Source organism: Callospermophilus lateralis, unplaced genomic scaffold, assembly GCF_048772815.1.
Source record: "Callospermophilus lateralis isolate mCalLat2 unplaced genomic scaffold, mCalLat2.hap1 Scaffold_82, whole genome shotgun sequence".
NCBI lineage: Eukaryota > Metazoa > Chordata > Mammalia > Rodentia > Sciuridae > Callospermophilus > Callospermophilus lateralis.
The window spans coordinates 7,942,243-7,964,540 of record NW_027516260.1 but is presented as its reverse complement, the minus strand read 5'-3'; the positions used below and the strand labels follow the sequence as shown (position 1 = coordinate 7,964,540).

At 35.0% G+C, this 22,298-nt stretch overlaps 1 pseudogene; it reads left to right on the top strand.

Annotated features, from left to right (window-relative positions):
• Positions 1-14,871: 14,871 nt before the first annotated feature.
• On the top strand, positions 14,872-16,794 carry LOC143641027 (uncharacterized protein KIAA2013 pseudogene; annotated as a pseudogene).
• The last annotated feature ends 5,504 nt before the right edge of the window (positions 16,795-22,298 follow it).

The window sequence follows — 22,298 nt, the reverse complement described above, 5'->3', positions numbered from 1 at the left end:
GTGTGTGTGTGTGTGTGTGTGTGTGTGTGTCCCATATCCCCTGAGAATATGGAGAAAAAACCTTTTTTTCAGTTTTCACATGAAATGTAGAGCAGTGAGTCACTTGGCAGATGGCTACTGCTTCCATGTTTATATATCAATTTTTAATCTCCCATCCTAAAATAGAAAATAACCAATATCCTTCAGTGAACATGTCCTGTGTAGTGGAAACATTCCCGGCACTCAGACTTCAAATTTATGAATGGACTGTTTCTTGCCTATGGATGGGGAAGATCTCCTATGTCCATGACTTTTTGTATTCCTCCTGAAATTTCACCAGTACCCAGAAGGTGCAGGTGGTTTTGTGTAAAAGTTGTATACCACCTCCAAGCTCTGTGAAATGGTCATCTATTGGCTAGGTGAAGGGAATACTGAACATCACTTCTGAAACTTATAAATCACTGTGGAAGCTAAGGCTTTCAGAGTAGAACCCTGCCTGGATGGTTAGAAATCCAAATAGGATGAGCAGTAGGAGTCTTTACCATAGCCTTGGTCCTGTGGAGAAGTTTATGAGGGGCTATGGTCTTCCCTATGTTTCTGGCCCCAGGGACCTCTTTTCTTATGAAAACCCAGGAAAAAGTTTCAAAATTTGAATAGAGTATGTAGATTGCATCTGGTAAGATTCCTGACATTCATGTAGCAAAAACAGGGACACTTTGAGTCCAATAAGGTTCTTTTGTACCTGAGGGAGCTAGGATATAGGTGATTGGGTTTATTCTTGAGTCAAATACACATAAAGAACTTACCATTGGCAGACACTTGGCCTATAATTTGGGAATTAGCACAGTCATAACTCTAAGCCCACCTTACTTTCCATTGTTCTCAAGAAGTGAGTCAGGAGCACAATGTCTTTAGCAGATGAGGGAAACAGGATGTCTAACTTGACACAATCCTAGATTTCTCTAAGTACGGAATCCTCCAACAAAATTTTGAAGAGAAGTACATACAAAGAAGAAAATGAGTGTAATTTGTTCCATAAAGGAGGACTCCTGTTTTAAGTGTGGGTATTTGTGTGATTGTTATAATGGATGTCTGAATAAACCTCAGGCTCCACCCTTGTGTGAATCTGATCAGTGGTCTGAGTTCTGGGGCTTACTTCATAGAAGAATCACAGTGATTTGTGTTGAGATTTTGGGTACTCAAGCATCAGAGGTGTCTCTGGGAACCTAGACCTAGGCCCAGTGTGGATTTCTCCACAACATTACAAGTCTCAGCCAGGATTTCACACAATTTTCTCTGTAGAGCTTTGTTAGCCAAAGTTAAGAGCCTGAAACACACATATGCCTCACATTTTAGAATCATTTTCCCTGCTGCTGCACTCTTTGGAAAGCCCACCTGCGTGAGGTCTCAGAAGAAATATGGCTATATCTCTATCGAGAATTTTTTTTAATTTGTAGGACCATGAACAACTGGAGCTCTTTAGAAACTCCTTGTTTTTCTCCACGACTGAATCAGAGATAAACTTCAGTGGCCAGAACTCATTACAATACTGGAGAATAGAGATACCAGTGAGTTTGAGCCTTCTGATGGTGGGGCCTAGGGAAGATGACTGTAGGTGTGTGCAGAGAAATCATTGCCAATGCCACCAGAATCTCTTTTTTTATTCCAAATCACATGGTACTGACATCATGCAGCCGGTGGACCCTAGTATGGGAAGGCATCTTTTTATGGGGAGTGGGGTGGGAATATGTTCAGAGTCAGGTTTCAACTCAGAATTTTGGAGACGCTAAATGACTTTTCTCCTGAGGCCTTGAATCACCTTCCAGGATAGAACTGCTTCCAGCACTATGTCCTAGTTTACCTCTTGTATTTCTTGCAGCATAATACCAAATTTCCTGTGATGGAGCAATAACAGCCATGAAACCTGGAGGATGGCTCAATGGCTTTACAATCCACACAGGGAGACTTTTGGCCACCAGTGGCCACATTTCACCTCCAAGAAGAGGATTCAGCTTTGCTTCTGCAAGCATGTCCAAGGGTATTAAACAATGTCTTCCAGTTCACATTAATGGACATCCACTGCAATTTTCTCACTCCAAAAAGAGTCAACATTCTTGGAAGCCACATATATTTCAGGCACCAAAAGGTTAGATGCATTGGTGAAGAAACTTATAGGTCAGCACACTTCCATGAATGCTAGAACATTTTTCCCTTGATCCTATTTTTATAGTCCTCTATGCCACCTGCAACATTGTGAGCTCCTGATCATTACCAATGCCAGATAACTCAACAGATATCCTTCCTCTTCTGTCTATAATTGTCTATTTTAATTTTTGTGATGGGAATTATATCATATTAGTTAGGATGGTATTTGTAAGTATTTTGGGGCAACATATATTTGCAGGTACATTCTGTGAATTTTCATATTTCTTAATCTACATATTTAATCTAACTGTAAATCAAACCTTACTCAATATTTACTACTATCCCTAATATTAATGCTAAATCTAAATCTAATATAAAGTAAATGTAATTAGAATAGTCTCTGGTTTTATGTGTATTTTGACTTGCATTTTCAATTATCAATGGTATATGCTATATGACTTGTCATATATACATTATCAAACATATCCACGAATCCCCAACTTTTAGAAAGGTATAATTACATGAATCACATTGCAATCAACCCTGTTTCAGAACATGTATTTTTAAATCGATATGTAATGTCGTATAGACGGTTACATGTATGTTCTTATGAATACGTGGATTTTAGAATATAAAAATTAATTCCCTAAACAGAACACTAACCCTAAATGATATCTGAACTGAAAATTCAACTTAAAGTGACCTCTATATATAAACAAAGTTTTACATAAAGTTTGTACATTTAAATTAATATTTGTGTGTATTGTGAATTATATATTTTATTATCAATTTTATATTTGCACATATATTACTAAATATCATGTATATGGTATATTCTTACATCCCCGAATTACAAAATATTTAATGCATGAGTCACATTATACTCTTATTTCAGTCTGTACATTTACATTTATATGGATTTTCATACAATGTTTACAAGTACATTTTCAGGAATTCATATTTTCAGATGTATGTATTGATTACCTCAACCTATGTTAACTCCATTCAATATAGAATACTAACCCTAAAATTACCACTTAACTATACCTAATTTAAGATGAATGCCTGTATATTCCTATGAGATGTTATTTGTATATTTATTTATATTTTCAATAATCAATGGTGTATAGAAGTATAACTTAGTTCATATTCATTACATGTCATATCCATTCACCCTCCAGTTAAAAAACTTTTATTCATATTGTTCACATTATACCATTTCCATTTCAGAATATATTTATTCGTATCTGTTTTCATACACATTTTCAAATGATCTTTCTAATAAACATACATACTTTCCAATGTACATATTCATTCCCTTAGCCTGACCCTAACCATCTCAATATATAATACTAACTCTAATGTTACTGCTATACCTATACCAAGTTTGACACAACTGTGTGTATATGAATGTTAGATTCCATGTGTATTTTAAAATATAATTTCAAACTTCCACGTTAACTTTGCATAAAGTTATTATGTTTTCATTATATACTATATTTATGCATCATCAAGATAAAAATGTGTATTCACAAAACTCACAGTATACATTTTTTCTATTCATAAACATTATAGGTTTTCATAAACATTTTCACAAGTACTATGCAATAAATACTCATGTTACTTAACATACATATTTACTTCCTAAAAATAACATTACTGAATACAAAATTTAATACTAACCCTGACCTTACATTTATACCTAAGCCTTATTTTTTAAAAAGCATGTATTATTATGAACATCTGTGTATACACTGACTATTACATTTTCAATAGTATTTTTGCATACATATTTTTGTTTTCTTTTTAAATAGTTTTTAGTTGTCAATGGACCTTTATTTTGATTATTTATGTGTGGTGCTGAGAATCAAACCCAGTGCCTCACACATGCTAGGCAAGCATTCTGACACTGAGCAACAACCCCAGGCCCTGCATACATATTTTATGAGTCCATAAAGTTATGTATTCATCCTCAAATTAAAAGTATTTGGAATCATATGACTCACATTATACTATTTCTATCTCAGAACATAAATATTTATATTATTTTTATGCATATTTACATAAGTACACTCCTATGAGTATTTATGTTTGCTGACACTCACATTCACTATTTAACACAAACCCTATTGCCAAAAAAAATGATAATACTAATCCTAAACTCAGTCTTATTCCTAAATCTAAAGTAACATGAAAGGCTACATACTATACATATTTAAGAGTATTTTGACTTATACATTCAATTACCAATGGTATACTTGCAAATGTCATCATATATTCATTTATATGAAACATCCATGCACTCTGGAGGTAAAAAGTATGTATTCAAATTATGAACCCTATGCTCAGAACTTATATATTTCAGAACTTATATATTTATATATGTTTTGGAACTTATATACTTATGTATGCTTTCATATATATTTTCATGCATCCTTATGATTATTCATGTTTCCCAGTACCAATATTTACTGACTAAACTTTCTCTTAATCATTAAATCAAAATTTTATGTTGAGCCTTCTTCTTCATAATGCCATAGTGTCCCAGAGATTTCAATATGTTGTATCAGTGTTCTCATTTATCTCAAAGAATTTTTATTTCTCTCCTTAAAATTTTTGCAACCCACTGTTCATTCAGTAGCATATTATTTAGTCTCCAGACGTTGGAGTCACTTTTTTTTTTAATTTTATCATTGATATCTAGTTTTATTCCACTATTATCTGATAGAATGCAGGGTAGTGTCTCTACTTTTTTGTATTTGCTAAGAGTTGCTTTGTGGAACAATATATGGTCTCTTTTAGAGAAGGATCCATGTGCTACTGAGAAGAAAGCATATTTTCTTATTGAAGAATGAAATATTCTATGTATTTCAGTTAAGTCTAAGTTATTAATTGTGTTATTGAGTTTTATAGTTTTTTGTTCAGGTTTGTTTAAAAGATCTATCCAGTGGTTAAAGAGGTGTGTTAAATCACCCAAAATTATTATGTTGTGGCCAATTTGACTCTGGAACTTGAGAAGAGTTTGTTTAATGAACATAGCTGAACCATTGTTGGGGGCATATATATTTATGATTGCTATGTCTTGTTGGTGTATGGTTTCCTTGAGCAGTATGTAATGTCCTTTTTTATCCCTTTTAATTAACTTTAGCTTGAAGTCCTTTTTATTTGATATAAATATGGAAACCCCTGCTTGCTTCTGTAGTCTATAAAAAGAGGAGGTAATTCCTATAATAAGAAAATTATAGGAATTTTATGTTTTACTCCCAAAAAGGGAGGACACAAGAGAAGGATGGAGAAGGTGAGGGGAGAAAAGCTGAAGAGTAGGTGAAGTAAGGATACAGGCAGAATTCTTGTGTGGAAGTTTATAGAAGGACATCTTAAAAATACAAACACTTGTTCAATTCAAAACTGTTTACATTTGATTGATTTAACCTCTACTATAAATTCTGGTTTTAGTGAGTTCTATCATCTCTATGAGTTCTGGTTGCTAACTTGTTTTATATCCTACCTGGACTACCATGAGGGGAGACAGAAATGTGTGCTGGAAGTATGAGAGACCACAAGAACATCTTAGAAATATTCATATTTCCTGATGTATATATTCATTCCTTTACATTAACCCTAAACCCTTCAGTATTTATTATTAACCCTAATGTGACTACTGTAACTGTACCTAATTTAACATAAGTGCATGTATATTCATATAAGATGTGATGTGTTCTTTGACTTATATTTTCAATTAGGAATGGTTTATTTATTAGTGTTTAAATTGGTATATATTCACTTTATTATATATCCACTCTCCCCAAGTGAAAAAAATATATTCATATGATTCACCCTATTTAATTTTCTGTTTTATAACACATATATCCATGTGTTTTCATACATGTTTTCACATGTACATTCTTATATATATACATATTTGAAACACATATTCTTTTAGTAAGCCTAACTCTAACCAACTCAATATATAATATTAACATCAATATTACCACTATTCCTACAACTAGTTTGACATAAATGCATATTTATAAATATAAGATTCCATGTGTATTTTAAAATATAATTTCAAACCTAATGTTCAATTTGCTTAAAACATATTGTATATTCATTTCCTTAACTTGTGAAATAAATTTTGAACTGTGCACTCAAATACAGGGACAGATTATGCTTCTAAATTCTGGCACTTTATTAGAAATTAGAAATGTTTCTCTCTCTCTCTCTCTCTCTCTCTCTCTCTCTCTATATATATATATATATATATATATATATATATATATATATATATATATATAGATAGATATAGATAGATACATAGATAGATATATTCATGTGCATGTGTGTGTTTGTGTGTATATATAATTTAGATTTCTATTTTGGGTATATTAAGGTTATCTGTATCTGTAGATATAGATATACTTGGTTTTTAATTGTGTTTTTTTTTTACGTTGGTAGAATTTTTGCTGATTTGTCTATGATTAAAGACATTAATCCAATCATTCTCTAGACCAACTGTTTATTGGCTGATTTTCAAAGTTTTACTCAATGTCAAAAATGACAACTTTTATGGAGAATTTGTATCTATTGGATACCTGTGACTCTTACACTTCACATGTACCATTGTTTAAGTCACTGGTTTTCAAAACATTTTTACCTAATAAACCCCTTAGTTTCTCTTTCAAAGATTTTTTTTCTTGGCTCTATTAGAAAAGATACTAGCTCACTAGTTCTGAAATTCAATCCTGACATTTTAGACATGCATTATCAGATGACAGTGACAGGGTTATTTTGAAAACCACTGAGGTCACTTATTGCTATGATTTGATTGTGTGCCACTTAAATCAGTGGCAACACAATCCCCTTTGTGGTGGTATTGAAAAGTTAAAACTTTGGGGGAAGTGATTATGCCATGACAGATTTACAGTTTGTGAAAAGGTTAACACCTTATGAAAATGCTCTAAACAATGACCTCGGACCTTCATTGCTCTTCTGCTGTTCTGACTTGTAAAGACAGTGTTCAAGAAACATCCTGGAACCAGAGAATAGGGCCTTCAGCAGACACTGAACCTGCTTGCACGTTGATCTTGGGGTTTCAAGCATTTAGAACTATGAAGAAATAAATAAATTTATTTTTATAAAATAAAAATAAATTTCTTTTGAAAATTAATTACACAGTCTCAGGTGGTTTGTTATAGCAGAACTAATCAAGTAAGATTACACTATACTACCCCTCACAATAGGGATAAGAAAGAAATTGAAATAAAAATGGAGAAGAAAATGATGTTATGATGGATGAGCTCAGGCATTAGAAATTCTATGTAGCATTTGCAGTACTGCATTACCTTTCTCCTTAAAATAATTTTTCATGAAGTGCTTGTAATGTTTGTGTCCTCAAATAAAAAGTTTTTCTGTGTGTGTTCTTCAATTTACAAGACGGATTGATCATACAGATTGAATCGCTTAGTGTACTGTGATCATAAAAGTCAACAGATTCATTGATTAATTGTCCAAATTATTTCTTTTCATGCTTTCTATAGAGATAAATGAAAGATTTTTATTTCAATTTTCAATAATTTACAATTTTGTTTTTGTCATAAATCTGTTTTTTTGTCAAATTGGAAAGTTTCTGTCATTTTTTCTAGATGAGTTGTATGATGCAGAAGTATCAGTATTCAAACTATTTTAGCAATAAAATTGTTTTTTTATTATTAGTTGTTCAAAACATTACAAAGCTCTTGACATATCATATTTCATACATTTCATTCAAGCGGATTATGAACTCCCATTTTTACCCCATGTACATATTGCAGATTCATGTCAGTTACACATCCACTTTTTTACATACTGCCATACTAGTGTCTGTTGTATTCTGCTGTCTTTCCTGTCCTCTAATATCCCCCTCCCCCTCTCCCCTCCCATCTTCTCTCTCTAACCCATCTACTGTAATTTATTTTTCTCTCTTTTTTTTTAGCAATAAAATTGTGAGTTGCAGAGTTTTACTATGATGCCATGTGAGTTGGCAGAGTTTGAAAGAGTGAGGGCAAAAAGAGGAGAATTTCTATAGTAACAAGGCTAGCAATAAAGGAATCACGGTGTCATTGACTGCAAACCATATGGCTACTTTACTTTAAACCACAACTAAATTTTACTCAGTGAAATTCTCCTTTAAGAGAAATCCTCAAAATTGTTGTCTTTCAGGTGGAATAAAGTCCAAAAGAAAAAGGAAAGTTAATGGTCTTAATAAATTTCATTATCTTACCTGATTTGAAAGTTTACAGAAGTAGATCTCAAGGCTGTGAACTGAAGGTCCAGGCAATTGAGTGTCTCAAATGCTTAAGCTTTGCATTTTTCATGGTAAGGGAAGACATCAATCTCCCATTCCACTGGCCCAAGTAAATATATGACTGTGGCTAACAGGATGGAAGTAAATACATTTTCTACCTTGTGAAATAGCATATTAATTACAGTGTAATCACCTACTAGTATATATTTATTTTAAAAAATAAAAATTAAAGTAAAAAAGAAAAACTACCATGGCTTGTTTTGCTTGTCCAAGTGTTCAGGTTATGATTTTTGTGAGCATTAAGCATGTTTAAGAAATATAGCAGATTTGTTATCTTGGTACTCTGTCTATCATGACTAAAATGTTTAAACAATATGAAGGTAGGGACTACACAGTTAACTCTAGAACCAGAAATCACTGTTCTGAGTTAAGTCTAAAGGGACCACCTCAGAAATGGAAATTCATTGTCCTAAGATAAAAAAGTCACCAGGAATTATTTTCTATGTTGGAAACAGATATAAGTTTAAGTGTTTGAAGAAGTTTTAATACATTTACTATTATTTATTTATTTGTTTTAATTAACTGTCTAGTATAAGATTATATAAATATTATATTTTTATGAGTATCATAGGTGATATTTATTGAACCAAAACAATGTTTTGGAGCCTGCACTAGAAGATTTCTACTTCTTATATCATTACATCCTCATGGTATCCTCTTAATAATTACTAAAATCTATTCAATTAATGAGCAATCTGAGGCACAGTGATGGGAGGCAACCTGCTCAAGGTAGTCTTCATAAAAAGTAGTGGAGAAAATTTTCAGATAAGAATCTGCTGATTTATGCAGGCTTGCTACATCACTTATTAGACATGACTTCAGCACTTTTTCATATAAATGCAATTTGGTTTTTCTTTCTGTGAAAAAGAATAACAGTGACTTGACATCATGAAACAGTTTTTAAATTAAATATTATTTGCCAATTGCAGCCCTAAGAAATTAATATTCATATCTTGATACCTGGTATAAATTGAAAACTGAAAATGTTCACTGGATTTTCCAATAGTTTTCTTTTTCTACAAAATTAACAACAATTCATTCATTACACAATTAGAAGGAAGAAGGGGAATAGCTAGGATGGTGGAAGGAGATCCTCATCATTATACAAAATACATGTATGATGATGTAAATTTGTTGTCAGCATACCTTATATACAAACAGAGATATGATAAATGGTGGTATAAAGATATATTAAGAATTGAATGCAAAAAATAAGAGAGCTCATGTGTATTGAAATAATTTGGTGTAAACATACTTTATATACAGACTTACAAAAATTATGCTGTGAATAGATAATTATGAATGTAATGCACTCCATTATTGTCATGTATATAAGAAAGAAAAAAAACAAATTGAAAGTAATCCTTCAATTGTGAAATGTAATCAATAAAAATCATTAGCAGATAACAACAACAAAAAAATCTCATGGTGATTACATCATCTTTCCTTTTGGGGGATATTGTTTGCTGCCTATGGCAAAATACAAGTATAGATATTCAGATTTGTGAAATAATTTATTCCAATATAATCCATTTCAAAAAATGAGGAAATTAAGTGATTTACATGATATATGTGCATTTCAAGTAAGTTTTTATCATGAGGTTGTATAATTTTCATATTTTTGTAATATGAATTTCACATACTTTAAAAGTACACATGGTTCATTGAATATAAGCATTATTAAATGTGAAAATTTTAAAAAATGTTTATCTGTTAAGGAATTAGTTAACTCTTTATAATTTCTCATTTTATTTGATTCTGCAAGTTATCTCTGACATATACTTTCAATTTTCTAAGAGAGAATTGTTTTCACTTTATAACTTTTAAATGTTTAATGAGAATTTTAAAATTTAATACTCTATATTAATAATGATGATCTAATTGTTTATAAATTGGTCTTTCTTTTACAGAAGGTTTTATATTTGAATCATTAATATACTCATTTGAGAGTAATTTATTCAGGAAGGCTTTTAGATGTTAACTTCATTTCTATGTAACTACAAATATTTTGTTAAGTAGGGATATTTGTAATTATCTCTCCCAAGTAGTGCACATATATTTTTCAAGTGATATAAAAGGAAGCTTAACTTCAAAGTGAAATACACAAACTTGAGAGTTACCATTACCTAGTTATCTGATCTTGTCCATGTGTCTTTAACTCATTAAGCCTCAGTTCAATCATTTATAAACTAGAGATGACACTAATAAAATGGCTGTATGAGGCTCCATTCAAACAATTCTACACATCCCTGTCCAAGGAGTATTCTCATTCTATGTCAGGTGTCTATCTTTATAGATATAAGCATTGTGTTTTAAATATTGAAGGAAAGATATCTTACACATTGAATTAAATAATATGGGTGTGCTTGATGCTAATGGGGGGGTCTCAAAAGAAAAGAGATGAACTCCTCAGTGCTCAATTTAAAAAGTGAGACATATGAGAAGAGATGCCTGTAAGAGGTGAGAGCAGATGGAATTTCAAACAGAAAAGGATATGCTGAAATGGTCAGGATGTCTACATCTTGGATTCATGACTATATCATCGAGGACATTATAAGATTAAAGGGCACTTTGAGAGCTCTTTTTAACTTTACCTCATTGGGTGGCTTGTTTTTTTTTTAATTGTTATTTTTATAGAAAACTCTTAGTGCTAGTAATACATCAAATATTACAAAACCCAGGATATAAAAGAGATTTTGATATATAAACTTTATAAAGAAAAGTAGAAAGTTAGACAGGTTCTGTTCTTTTTTAATTTATTATTTATTTTTTAATTGTGGTTGGACAATGCCTTTATTTTGCTTACTTATTTTTATGTGGTGCTGAGAATCAAACCCAGGGCCTTGCATATGCTAGGTGAGCGTGCTACCACTGAGCCACAACCCTAGCCCTGAGTTGTTCTGTTCTTACAAAAATTATTAAAATTTTAAAATGTTTTGAGGTGTGTTGTCTGTTGACTTATTTTATGTGCATTGCAAACTTGTCTACAATATTATCTATGAAAGATTAGCAACATCTGTTCTTTCTGTTAACATTTTATATTTCAACTACTGAGAACTAACACCTTAACCTATCTCTTCTTAAATTTATCAATTTATCAACACATTTTAACGCTAAAATACACACATCTGTTACTCTTACTATCATCTCTTTAGATAAATTTTATTTCATTGGGATATTCTGTATTACATTTAATTTGCATTTTAAAAGTTTGAACTGCTTTTGCTATTGTTTTAAAATTTATATATAAAAATGATTTTAAAACTAAAGTAAATGGACTTAAAGGTATATGTGTTTGCCTCTAAAAGACTAACAAGGGATAATTTTTATTAAGCATTTCAATTGTATTCTTTCAAAAATTCTATGTAAATTCTTGTTGAGAATGCTATTATGGTGCTAATGGGTGTCCTGCTTTTCAGTTTCCTGCCTGCTTGAGTTTCTGCACATATCAGAGTTCTTTCTGTATTATAGCTTTGCTCAGTTTAGATATATTGACACAGATCTTCACTGTTTTGCAGGAAGAATAGGAAGACAATAATACCGTCTTATCTACCAGAGTTAGCAACCCAATGGCTATTTTTATATTAAAATTTCTTACCTCAAGACTAACTTAAAGAATCTACAGGCTGAAGGTGTTGAGGAAAAATGACTGCACAGAGCAAGACTGAAAAAACAAAACCACCCTTCAACACCAGCATTTGGGATTATGGGGAAGACAAGTTGGAATCTAGTTTTCCTTTCTGCTATCACATGGGACTATTAACTGACATTAGTCTTTACATTTCCAGTCAGTCACTTTGTAGAATTTGTATCTGTAACAGTTAGTTTCATGCTTTCAACATAACCATTGTTTCTCTGCAACTGCTACATGTTTTAAAACTGACTTTGACATTTTTTTCTTTCTATTTTCTTTTGCTAGCCGAAGCGATACCCTTCCACTGCAACTTGATTTTCTATCTTGTTTTTCTTTGATCAATCTGCTCTGGTCATATCAATCATTTTGTTATGCAAATACCTCTCACATTTTCAGCACTTGCTTCTTTCTCAGCTAGGATTTTATAGGGTTATTCATACATTCCACCCACTTATACATTTATATTTCTATTCACATTGAGTTACCATAATATGATTGCTGAGTATCTCATCCAAAATAAAGCATTACTCTATCTTATTCTCTATCCTTTTCTCTAGTTTTGTTTTTTGAAACATCACTTATCATTACCTGACACATTTATTTATTTTCTGTGTACTTCAGCTAGGATAGAGTTATGTGAGGACACAGAGAGACTTCAATATATTCTGTTTGTTAGTATCTCATGGTGAGGAAAAAAAAGAAGCATACAGTAAGCACTAATACATAACCAAATGGATACATTTGTTCATACAATAATAAAAAAATGATAATAGCTGCTGTGTTAAATGATGCTTAGTAATTTAAGGGGCTGAGCCAGGAGGGTTGCAAATTTATGGCCAGTCTTATTATGTCAGCAAGATCTTCAGCAACATGGCAAGACACTCTCAAAATTAAAGAAAAAATAAAATTAAAAAGGACTAAAGATATAGATCAGTAATAAGGTGTTCCTGAATCCGATGGCCAGTATTGGAAAGAAATGATAATAGCTACTCAGCATTTAAATCCAATAACTAAAATAGCCTCTTCCCTGTAAACGTAGATTTATGTGATTAACAATCACTCCTCTTTCTCCCAAAAGGATTCTGATTTTCCTCCACTGAGTCACAATAGGAAATTGTGACTCAGTGGAGGAAAATCAGAATCATTTTCACATTTCCCAAATTAAAAATGTTTTTTCTGCCTCTGCCATTCATCTGTAATGTAAGAATTGTCTCCACTAAGTGCTATTGGTAGTTTTGCTGTCCTTTCCAGCATTTATTTTGCATTATCAATGAAATCATATTTCTCCTGATCACAGAGTAATTTAAATCATACATTTGAGTATGGTGTTCTGTTCACTAAATATGTGATGGATTACTTAAATGTTTTACATTTTAACTAGCAAAAAATTTTCTCTTCCCAATCCAGATGCAGAAATAACTTTGGACAAAGGTTAATAAATCTGATAGTGGTTTCACTTATAAAAGGTGTCAATATAGTAAAAATTCTTGTTTTATACAATCGTTTTTTTTTTTCCTTTTATATTTTTCTGTGTTTGAGGGGGTAGGAAGTCCTCCTATAGTTTAGAAATGCATTTTAATGTGCTGTTTTCTTATCCTTCAGCAAACCTCACAGGGTGATTCTACATCCAGAAAGGGAACTAAAAGACAGGGTAAAACATGCACAACATCACTTTTATTACATCCAGGATTCATATGGAGAAGGGAGAAGCAATGTTTCTCTTCATATCTTTTAATCTAACCTAGATTGGGTTTTGTTGTTGTTATTAAAGCAGGGATTGAGATTAAACAAAGGGCCCTTAACCAGCTAGCCACATCCCCATCCATTTTTATTTTTACTTTTTGAGACAGAGTCTCACTAAATTGCTCAGGGCCTTACTAATTTGCTGAGGCTGGTCTTGGACTTGTGATTCTCTTGCCTCATCTTCCGGAGTTGCTGCAATTACACGCTTGTACCACCATGCATGATGTAACCTAGATTTTTACATATCATTGTTGATTTCAGATATGCTTGGGAGACAAGAAATCAGGCAAACATTTTTCAATTGTCTCTTTCTTTCTTTTTTTCTTTTCTCAGAGGCAATTGGGTTGCAGTTTGATAGAGGCATAAGACAGTATCACACATGAGACTGTGCCTGTGTATAGTGGCTATTATTTAGGTATCCTCTGGTTTCATGTGACAAAAAAAGGTAATATTCAAAAGCAATGTGAAGCTTCCCGTTATTGAGAATTCTGGAGAATGTCTTAAGACACTAATAGACAAATATTAAAAAAAAAAAAAAGATTTGAGGGTCCAGTTTCTCTCTTCCATCTTCACCTCTCCTTAGATTCCTTCTTTATTTCATGGTCCAAGATGACTGAAATAACTTCTAATCTTACTTCCCCTTGCAGCTTAACTAAAAATTAGGTATTTCCCCCAAATGTTAGGGCCCTGATATTGCTTTACTTAGAACATTTACTTTGTAAAATTTGCACTTGAAATTTTTTTGCCCTTTTCAGATAAAATATTCTACCAGATTCTTGCCCTTTTTCCAATTCAGCAATATATATCTTTCTCAAAGACCTGGAAGCAATTCCTTTGAAATGTAACCAGTAAGAAGTTCTTGTCAGGGAGGTAACCAAGAAGGAGGAGGAAGCGGTGGCGGTGGCTCTCCAGGAGGCTGCGGCGGGCGTCAGGGTGGGCTCCACGGTCCTGGCCAGGGAGTGAGGCAGGGCTGGCCTGGCTGGTGGGCTGGGTGGCGGTCAGGGGCCGCCCTACGCCTGGCTGCCCGATGTGGCTGCAGCAGCGATTCAAGGGGCTGCCAGGACTCCTGTCAAGCAGCTGGGCCCGCCACCTCTGATGCTGCTTGGCCTCCTGCTGCTGCTACACACTCCAGGGTGCGGCGAGCGCCAGGTGGCGGGAGGCCTGCGCCTGCAGCCCTGGGCCCGCTGAGAGCTGGGCGCCTAGGAGCCCTCTTCCTGCCTGGGGGCGGCCACCCACGCCTGGTGCGGCCTGCAGGATCACTGCGAGGCCGTTGCGCTGGGCCCAGGAGTGCAGGTCTTGGTGCTTCCTAGCCCGGAACATGACCGCCGACCGGCTGTGGGTGACTCCTGGAGAGCAGGAGCCCCACCCCCACCCTTGTGGCGCGGGACTTCCTGCCCTTCTGCATCTGCGCCCACTGAACTTGCTGGCTGAAGCTGTAGAGGCTGTGCTGCTGCTGCGGGAGGGGCTGCTGTGCAGGGTGCGCTGCCTGCAGCTCGGAAGCCTGGGCCCTGGCCCTTCAGCCGCCGGCCCTGAGCCCGCCTCAGCCTGGGGTCTTTTCTGGCCGTGACTATGTGTTGCTGCAGGAGGACTTTCTGTCTCACGGGGCAGACTCCACGTCTATCTGCAGTGCATTCAGCTCAACAACCCAACTCAGCAAGTGGCTGCGCTGCAGACTGTGGGGCTCACTGCAGGCAGGTCCTGAAAGCCTTCACCAGCATCCTGGAGAAGGTCGGAGATCATCAGTTCCTCCTCTACTCGGGCAGATCCACATCAATGCCCTCTCACTCAACAGGGGCACCTAGTAGTGGTGGCTGCCAAAAAGCTAGTAAACCAGCTCCAGGTGGCTCCCAAAACGCAATTGGGTGAGATGGTCCTCTGGGTGGTGTATGTCTCAGGTCCCATCAACCCCTAAGTTCTCAAAAGCAAAGCCGCTAAGGAGCTGAAGGCACTCCAGGACTTGGCCCCGAAGGAGATGCTGGAGCTCTTGGAGATGCCCGCGGTTGAGCTGCTTCCAGACTACCAGCGCCTCTGGGTGCAGCTGTTTTGCCCAGTGGTGGAAATGAAAATCACCCGACGCCCACAGACCATTAGGCCTGACCCTGAACCTGACACTCTAATACATGCTCTCCTGCTCGCCAGCCCCTCTGCTCAGTCCCTCCTTGAGCCACGGAAGCGAGACCAGCTGGAGGCCAAACTCAACTATGAAGACCACTGCTTCAGCAACCATGCCACCATGCACACCAAGAACCTGTGGCCCGCCCAGCTGTCCTTGGTGCAGCAGATCCTGCAGCACTCTGACCTGTGGAGGCTGATCCCCCAGAAGCGGGCTGCAAGGGCCTGATGAAGGTGGGCGCTCAGGGCGTCCTTCAGGGCATGATGCTCAGCTTTGGGGGGGCTGCAGTTCATGGAGAACCACCTGCAGTTCCAGGGCGACCCGGACGTGCTGCACAACAGCACGGCATCCGCTACAAGAACTATCACATCAACCTGACCGACGCCGAGGGCAAGCCCTACCTGCACGTGTCTGTGAAGTCCCGCAGCCAGCCCGTCAAGATCTTCGCCTATGAGGCGGGCTGCCTGGACAACCCAGTGGAGCTGACCTCGGCCTGCGGGAGCCACACCTTCTCATTCATGGTAACATAGCCCATCAGGCCGCTGCTCCTCATCTCCACTGACCTCACACACCTGCAGGACCTGCGGCCCACACTGCACCTCAAGGCCATTCTGGCCCTCAATGAGCACATGGCCTAGCAGGACCCAGGGCTGCCCTTCCTCTTCTGGTTCAGCGTGGCCTCCTTCATCACCCTCTTCCACCTCTTCCTCTTCAAGCTCATCTACAACGAGTACTGCCCCTCTTCAGGAGCAAGGAAGACCCCAGTGTCTGAGAAACTGCGAGTCCTGCTTTCTGCCACTGTTGCATAAGACACCATCTGCTGCTACAGACAAGGGATCCTTTGGAAGCACCTACCCTTTGTGCCTGTGGGGGACAGTGACTCAGAATTGCTTATAGATGCCTGCTTGCATTGGAAGGAATAAGTGTCCCCGTGGGGAGGGAGGGGCCAGTGGACCTGTAAGCCTTCCACTCAATAAAGTGAACCTGTGCAGAGCGTAAAATATATATATATATATATATATATATATATATATATATATATATATATATATATTGTTTTCTAGTGACTATGGTAGAGGAGTCTTAACTCAGAAAAACATCAACTAGCAAGTAAAAATGGTCTAATTCCATTGACTAATCTCCCTTACCCTGAGTGCTTTCTAGTACTTTAGGTGCTGGGTTACCTTGACACTTAACACCCTCCCTTCTTTTGGTTCAATAGAATTGAGTTCAGACTGTCTTCCCTACTAAAATCGTCTTCAATAAAGTCTTCTTTAACTTTTTAACTAGTCCAATGGAAGGAAATAAAAAGATTCTATGAATGGTAAAGACTTAGAAAGAAAACACTTTGAATATTATGTTGTATGTCAATGAGAGAAACAAAAACAAGATAAAAACCCATATAGCATTTTTGGCAGGAAGTGTTGGTAAAGTGGTTTCTATAAAATGGCAGAAGAGCAAGGGATGGATATAGGAGGATATAAGTCATAGCGATAGGGTTGGAGGTAGGTGGTCCAGCCTATTTATGATCTGCCTTCCCTATTAACCTTGAAGGGAATGTAGATGACTTGTAAAAGTTCTAAAAAATTGTCTTTTTTTATAAGAATAAGAATGGTTTAGAGAGTAGGTGTGGTATCTTATGATCTTTCCTCCTCCACCCATCTTGCTCAGAAGAGTAGACATTTGAAAACATAAAGTGAAAGGAGATAAGTCAAAAGAGTTTCATGTTAGGACAGATCTACATAGTTAACTTCATGCCCCAAAGAAGGAGTAGTGGTACAGTTATTTTTACAAGTCAAATATCAATTGTTCTGTGTAATAAAATAGAAATTGTTATTTAAGATTAAGAATAACAAAATAACAAGAACTAGGAGAACTCATCAATGTATATTTTTCAATGTACTGAAAGAATTTTATAAAAGAGTCTAACTGCATGTGTAAAATAGGTTTTACTTGTGTTCTAAAATTATTAATATTTCTTACAATTAGTAATATAAAAAGTAAAGATTGGCTAGGTCTCCTGAGAATTTTCTAAATTTATTTTGCAAGGAAGAACACCTGTAATTGTATTTTATATCTAATTTGTCTGTATTTAACAAGCCACAATATTTTATTTAATGTTTATTCTCTCAAAGAAATCTCACTTAGATGAATATGCTAGAAGAATTTTTTAAATGCAGTTTGAGTTTATACATGCAATGTCTTTCTATGGCAATATCAACCAGTGTTAATTTATATTTAATTAAAATAATTACATAATGTTCTGCATTCAGGATATGTTCAAAATATCAATTAAGTGACCAGAACTGAGAAATATAAGCAACTTATACCAAATGGAACTGTATTAGTCTTCCTTTCTTTATATGGCTTCTTTAGAAAAAAGTCATAATCACAATATGCTTGCAAATACCTTTAAAAATTTACCTGGGCAACCTCTTCATTATGGTAATATCATAATCATACAGATATCACATATTTTCATTTGATGATGTAATTTTCCAGTGTAGGACTTCTCAGCTGTTGTGTTTTCTCTGATGTATGATATTGTATTTTTTAAATTCTATGTAGAAAAGTAAAAAATGAATTATAACTTCTTAACCAATATCAATGATTCATGATCAATCATTTTGTGTTTCATTTGATGACAGCATTGCACTGTGTATTCTTGTAGAATTATATCCTGTAATGCAACCATAAGAATATTAGACTTGGAATTATTGTAAAGGAATCAACAGATCATACTCCAATGCACAATGATTTATTTCAATAGTACTGTTAGGATTGCAAAGCTTGCAAAAATATTCAGTAAAATTCTCAATCCATGATGAAAAAAATAACTTGCCTGGAACAGAAAAGAATTTCCAGGAGAACAAAACTATTTAATGTATTTTATAGGTAATTATTCTTTGTTGAGTCACAATTACAATGTTGATGATTGTTTTCACTAGCAAGTTTTGATAGAAAGTACACAGGCATTCAGAAAAATGCATTATTTTGACTAAGTCCTTTTTTTCCTCTTTGCAGATTTGATCATAGTTGATAAAACTTTACCTGCATTTTAGGGTTTCTGGGAGATTTAATTGTTTAGAACTGGCTGGTGATATATTTGTAAGTTTTCTGTTTTAAGACTTCCTATAGTCTATTAATTAGTTTTTCACATAGCTCTACAAGATGCAGACATTAAATTTGATGTAATATTTATAGGTTTATGGTAGATGAATCAGTCAATACAAGTATTTTTTGAATGACAGTACCTATAATTTAACTTTTCTTCTTCTTCTTCTTCTTCTCCCTTCCTCAATCACATTTATTTTTTTCTTTCCTGGCATATGTTTCTGTATACTTTATGAACACATTTTTATTTTTAGTGTGAAATTTAAAGTAATATTTCACATTTTTTTATTCCTCAAAATTTTCTGATTGAGACCTTCTTTTATCACAATAAAATTATTTGTCCATCAGTTTTAGAAAGTTTTTCAACATATATTCTCTCATTTTACAACTTCACATACATATATGATGGAGCTATCCCAGATGGAATTTGCCCTAAAAGGAAACTTCAAATAATCATTGAAGTACTTTACCCTTTTGCTGTGGAAAAAGAAAGATGTGTATGCTTTTATCACTTTTGAGTATATATGACCTTAGTTATTAGTTTTTCTAATAAAATATTTGTTATTCTGTGAATGGAAATTGTGAAATCCCTCAAAGGTATATCACATAGTTTTACTGCCGACCCCTCCTTACACTCACTGGTCTTCCTCAACAAGGGAAAGCATGAGGTGCCTGAGGGATAAAGTGTATTATGGTGCTAAATATGTGTAATTCATCCTTATGCTTTTTATGCTTGGAACACAGCTTGCCTTCAGGGCACAGACATGCTGTGTAATGTCATGCAAGACATTCTGCCATTTTGGATGATTGTCCACAGTTATTTACCAGAGACTGGATCAATATTTTTTTTTCTAATTCTGAGGTAAAAGTTAGTAACTTTTAAACTAGGAACAATGATTTATGCCAGTAAGGCCTATGAAATGGTTATTTTCATCTGTCTTATTTTATCTCTTTATTGATTCAGAACATAGGTGGAGAATAGTGTGACTTTAAAACTTGAAACTTTCATTTTATAATATATCCCAGGCAATTGCAAAACAATATATGTGCTGCTTAGTTAGTTGGTTAGTTAGTTAGTTTGTTTGTTTGTTTTTCTGGCCAAGGTACAAGGTAACAGGCATAAAACAGAGACCTTGACAGGGTCTTAAAGGGAAGGATTCTTAAAGGGTAGCTTATACATTAAATCATCTTCAGAATATTAGTGATAAAAAAGATGTCTGAGTGGTTTTCAACCCATAGACTAAAGTATAACATAAATGAACTTTGCAACAATTTTGTCACTTAAGTAACACTGATTTGTGTACAAAAGAGTAAATAACTACAGTTACGAGTAGTATTCATGGAGGAGCAAATATGTGAGCCACAAGACAGAGGAGGCTATAGAACTAATAAACACCCTGGGAAAAAGCTTCCAGTAAGGCATGCATCACCTTTGGCAAAGAATTTTTCATGGCTCCTCAGCTGATATAAGCAATTTCAATAAAATATGAGAATTTAGGGCTGGGGATGTGGCTCAAGTGGTAGCGCGCTAGCCTGGCATGCGTGTGGCCTGGGTTCAATCCTCAGCACCACATACAAACAAAGATGTTGTGTCTGCCGAAAACTAAAAAATAAATATTAAAAAAATTCTCTCTCTCTCTCTCTCTCTCTCTCTCTCTCTCTCTTTAAAAAAATATGAGAATTTATGAAATTCTGTGAGGGATATGATTTCTCAATGAAGATTTAGAATAATAGGTCCAGAAGAGGTAACTGTTTTAGTCTGATCAGTTAAAGTGCCACAATACCAATTCTTCCTGATCCTGGGCCCAGAAACCCATTCCTTCTGTGTGTTGTAGTTGCATTCACAATTCCTAGCTAATTCCACATCTCTCATTATAAGAAATAATGTCAGCACTATTGTTAATCACAAATTCATGTGTCAATTTTATAATTCCTGTCTAATTTCATCTCTCTTATTAGAGTAATGATCACAGCGCTATTATTAATCACAAAAACACTTCTTTGAAACTAGTTTGTATTGAAGCAAAAAAAAATGTTCCTACTTATGTAAGTACATTTTGGGTAGTTATATGTCATTACTAATATCATGCTGCATCACGATACATTAAGTCACCAAAACTCCTGGCTTGCAATGACACTCCCAAATGACCTTACTTGGCTGTAGTTGTGAAGTGTGCAAGTGCAAATATTGCCTGCAATATGAAGAAAAGTGTGAACAATGGTTTATTTTTTAATGCAATGCTATATTAATAATTTGGAATTTTTAAAAGTAGAGGACAACACATTCTTCAATTCTTTAGGCAATAAATGCTGCATTCTAGAATGTAATCTTTTTCAATACTGACCACAACTCTGACATTTATGCACCACTCCTATTTCTGCAGGAAATACTCTTTCCTCAACTGGCATGCCAAAGTCCAACCTAGAGATCATGATATTTCCCCATGGTTCAGAGAAAAATATAACATTAATCATAAGGGTCTATAGGTAGTGAGAAGCAAAGATCTTATAAACCATAAGAAGTGACAGATATGCCCTCTTTCACAGGACTACTTGACATATGGCAGGGAACCTCAAAAACAGGTAAACTGACTATCATGCATGCCACTGGTGTGGACCCATAATAACAATGATACTGTCACAATACATTGTGTTAGAATCCCTGTACACTGGAATGTAAGGAAAAAATAAGGGCAAGAATTAGGAACTGTTAATCCAAGTTGATTTATGGACTCTAAATCAGAGAATGGTTCTGGCCCATGTCTAAAATGACTGAATATAACCCTATATCACAGTTATCACTATTCCAGTGGACCAATTTCAAGGCATCTTATGAAATGTATAAAATACTAGATAATAGGAGATATCTACTTTTCAGGACATAATTTGGAAATTCTAATCCACTGGTTTGGGGCTCAGGGTTCTTTTGGTATCTGATCAACCCCATATTGGTGTGATTTAGAGAAGGATTTTCAAAATCATCCTAAAGGAAAGAAATAGCACTAATGTCTAGACATAACACTTCTGCTTCTGATATGTTTTAGGTCTCCAAAAAAAAAACTTTTTCAAATTTGCTGAAAGTAGGAAGAAGAGGAAAGGTGAACATTTCTAGCTTGATTTAAACAAACAGAAAACACTAATTTGGTTTTTAATCCTAAATTTTGGACTTATAAAAACAACTTAAGCAGTTAGTTAATATTTTAATGATCTTTTACAAAAATCTTTAC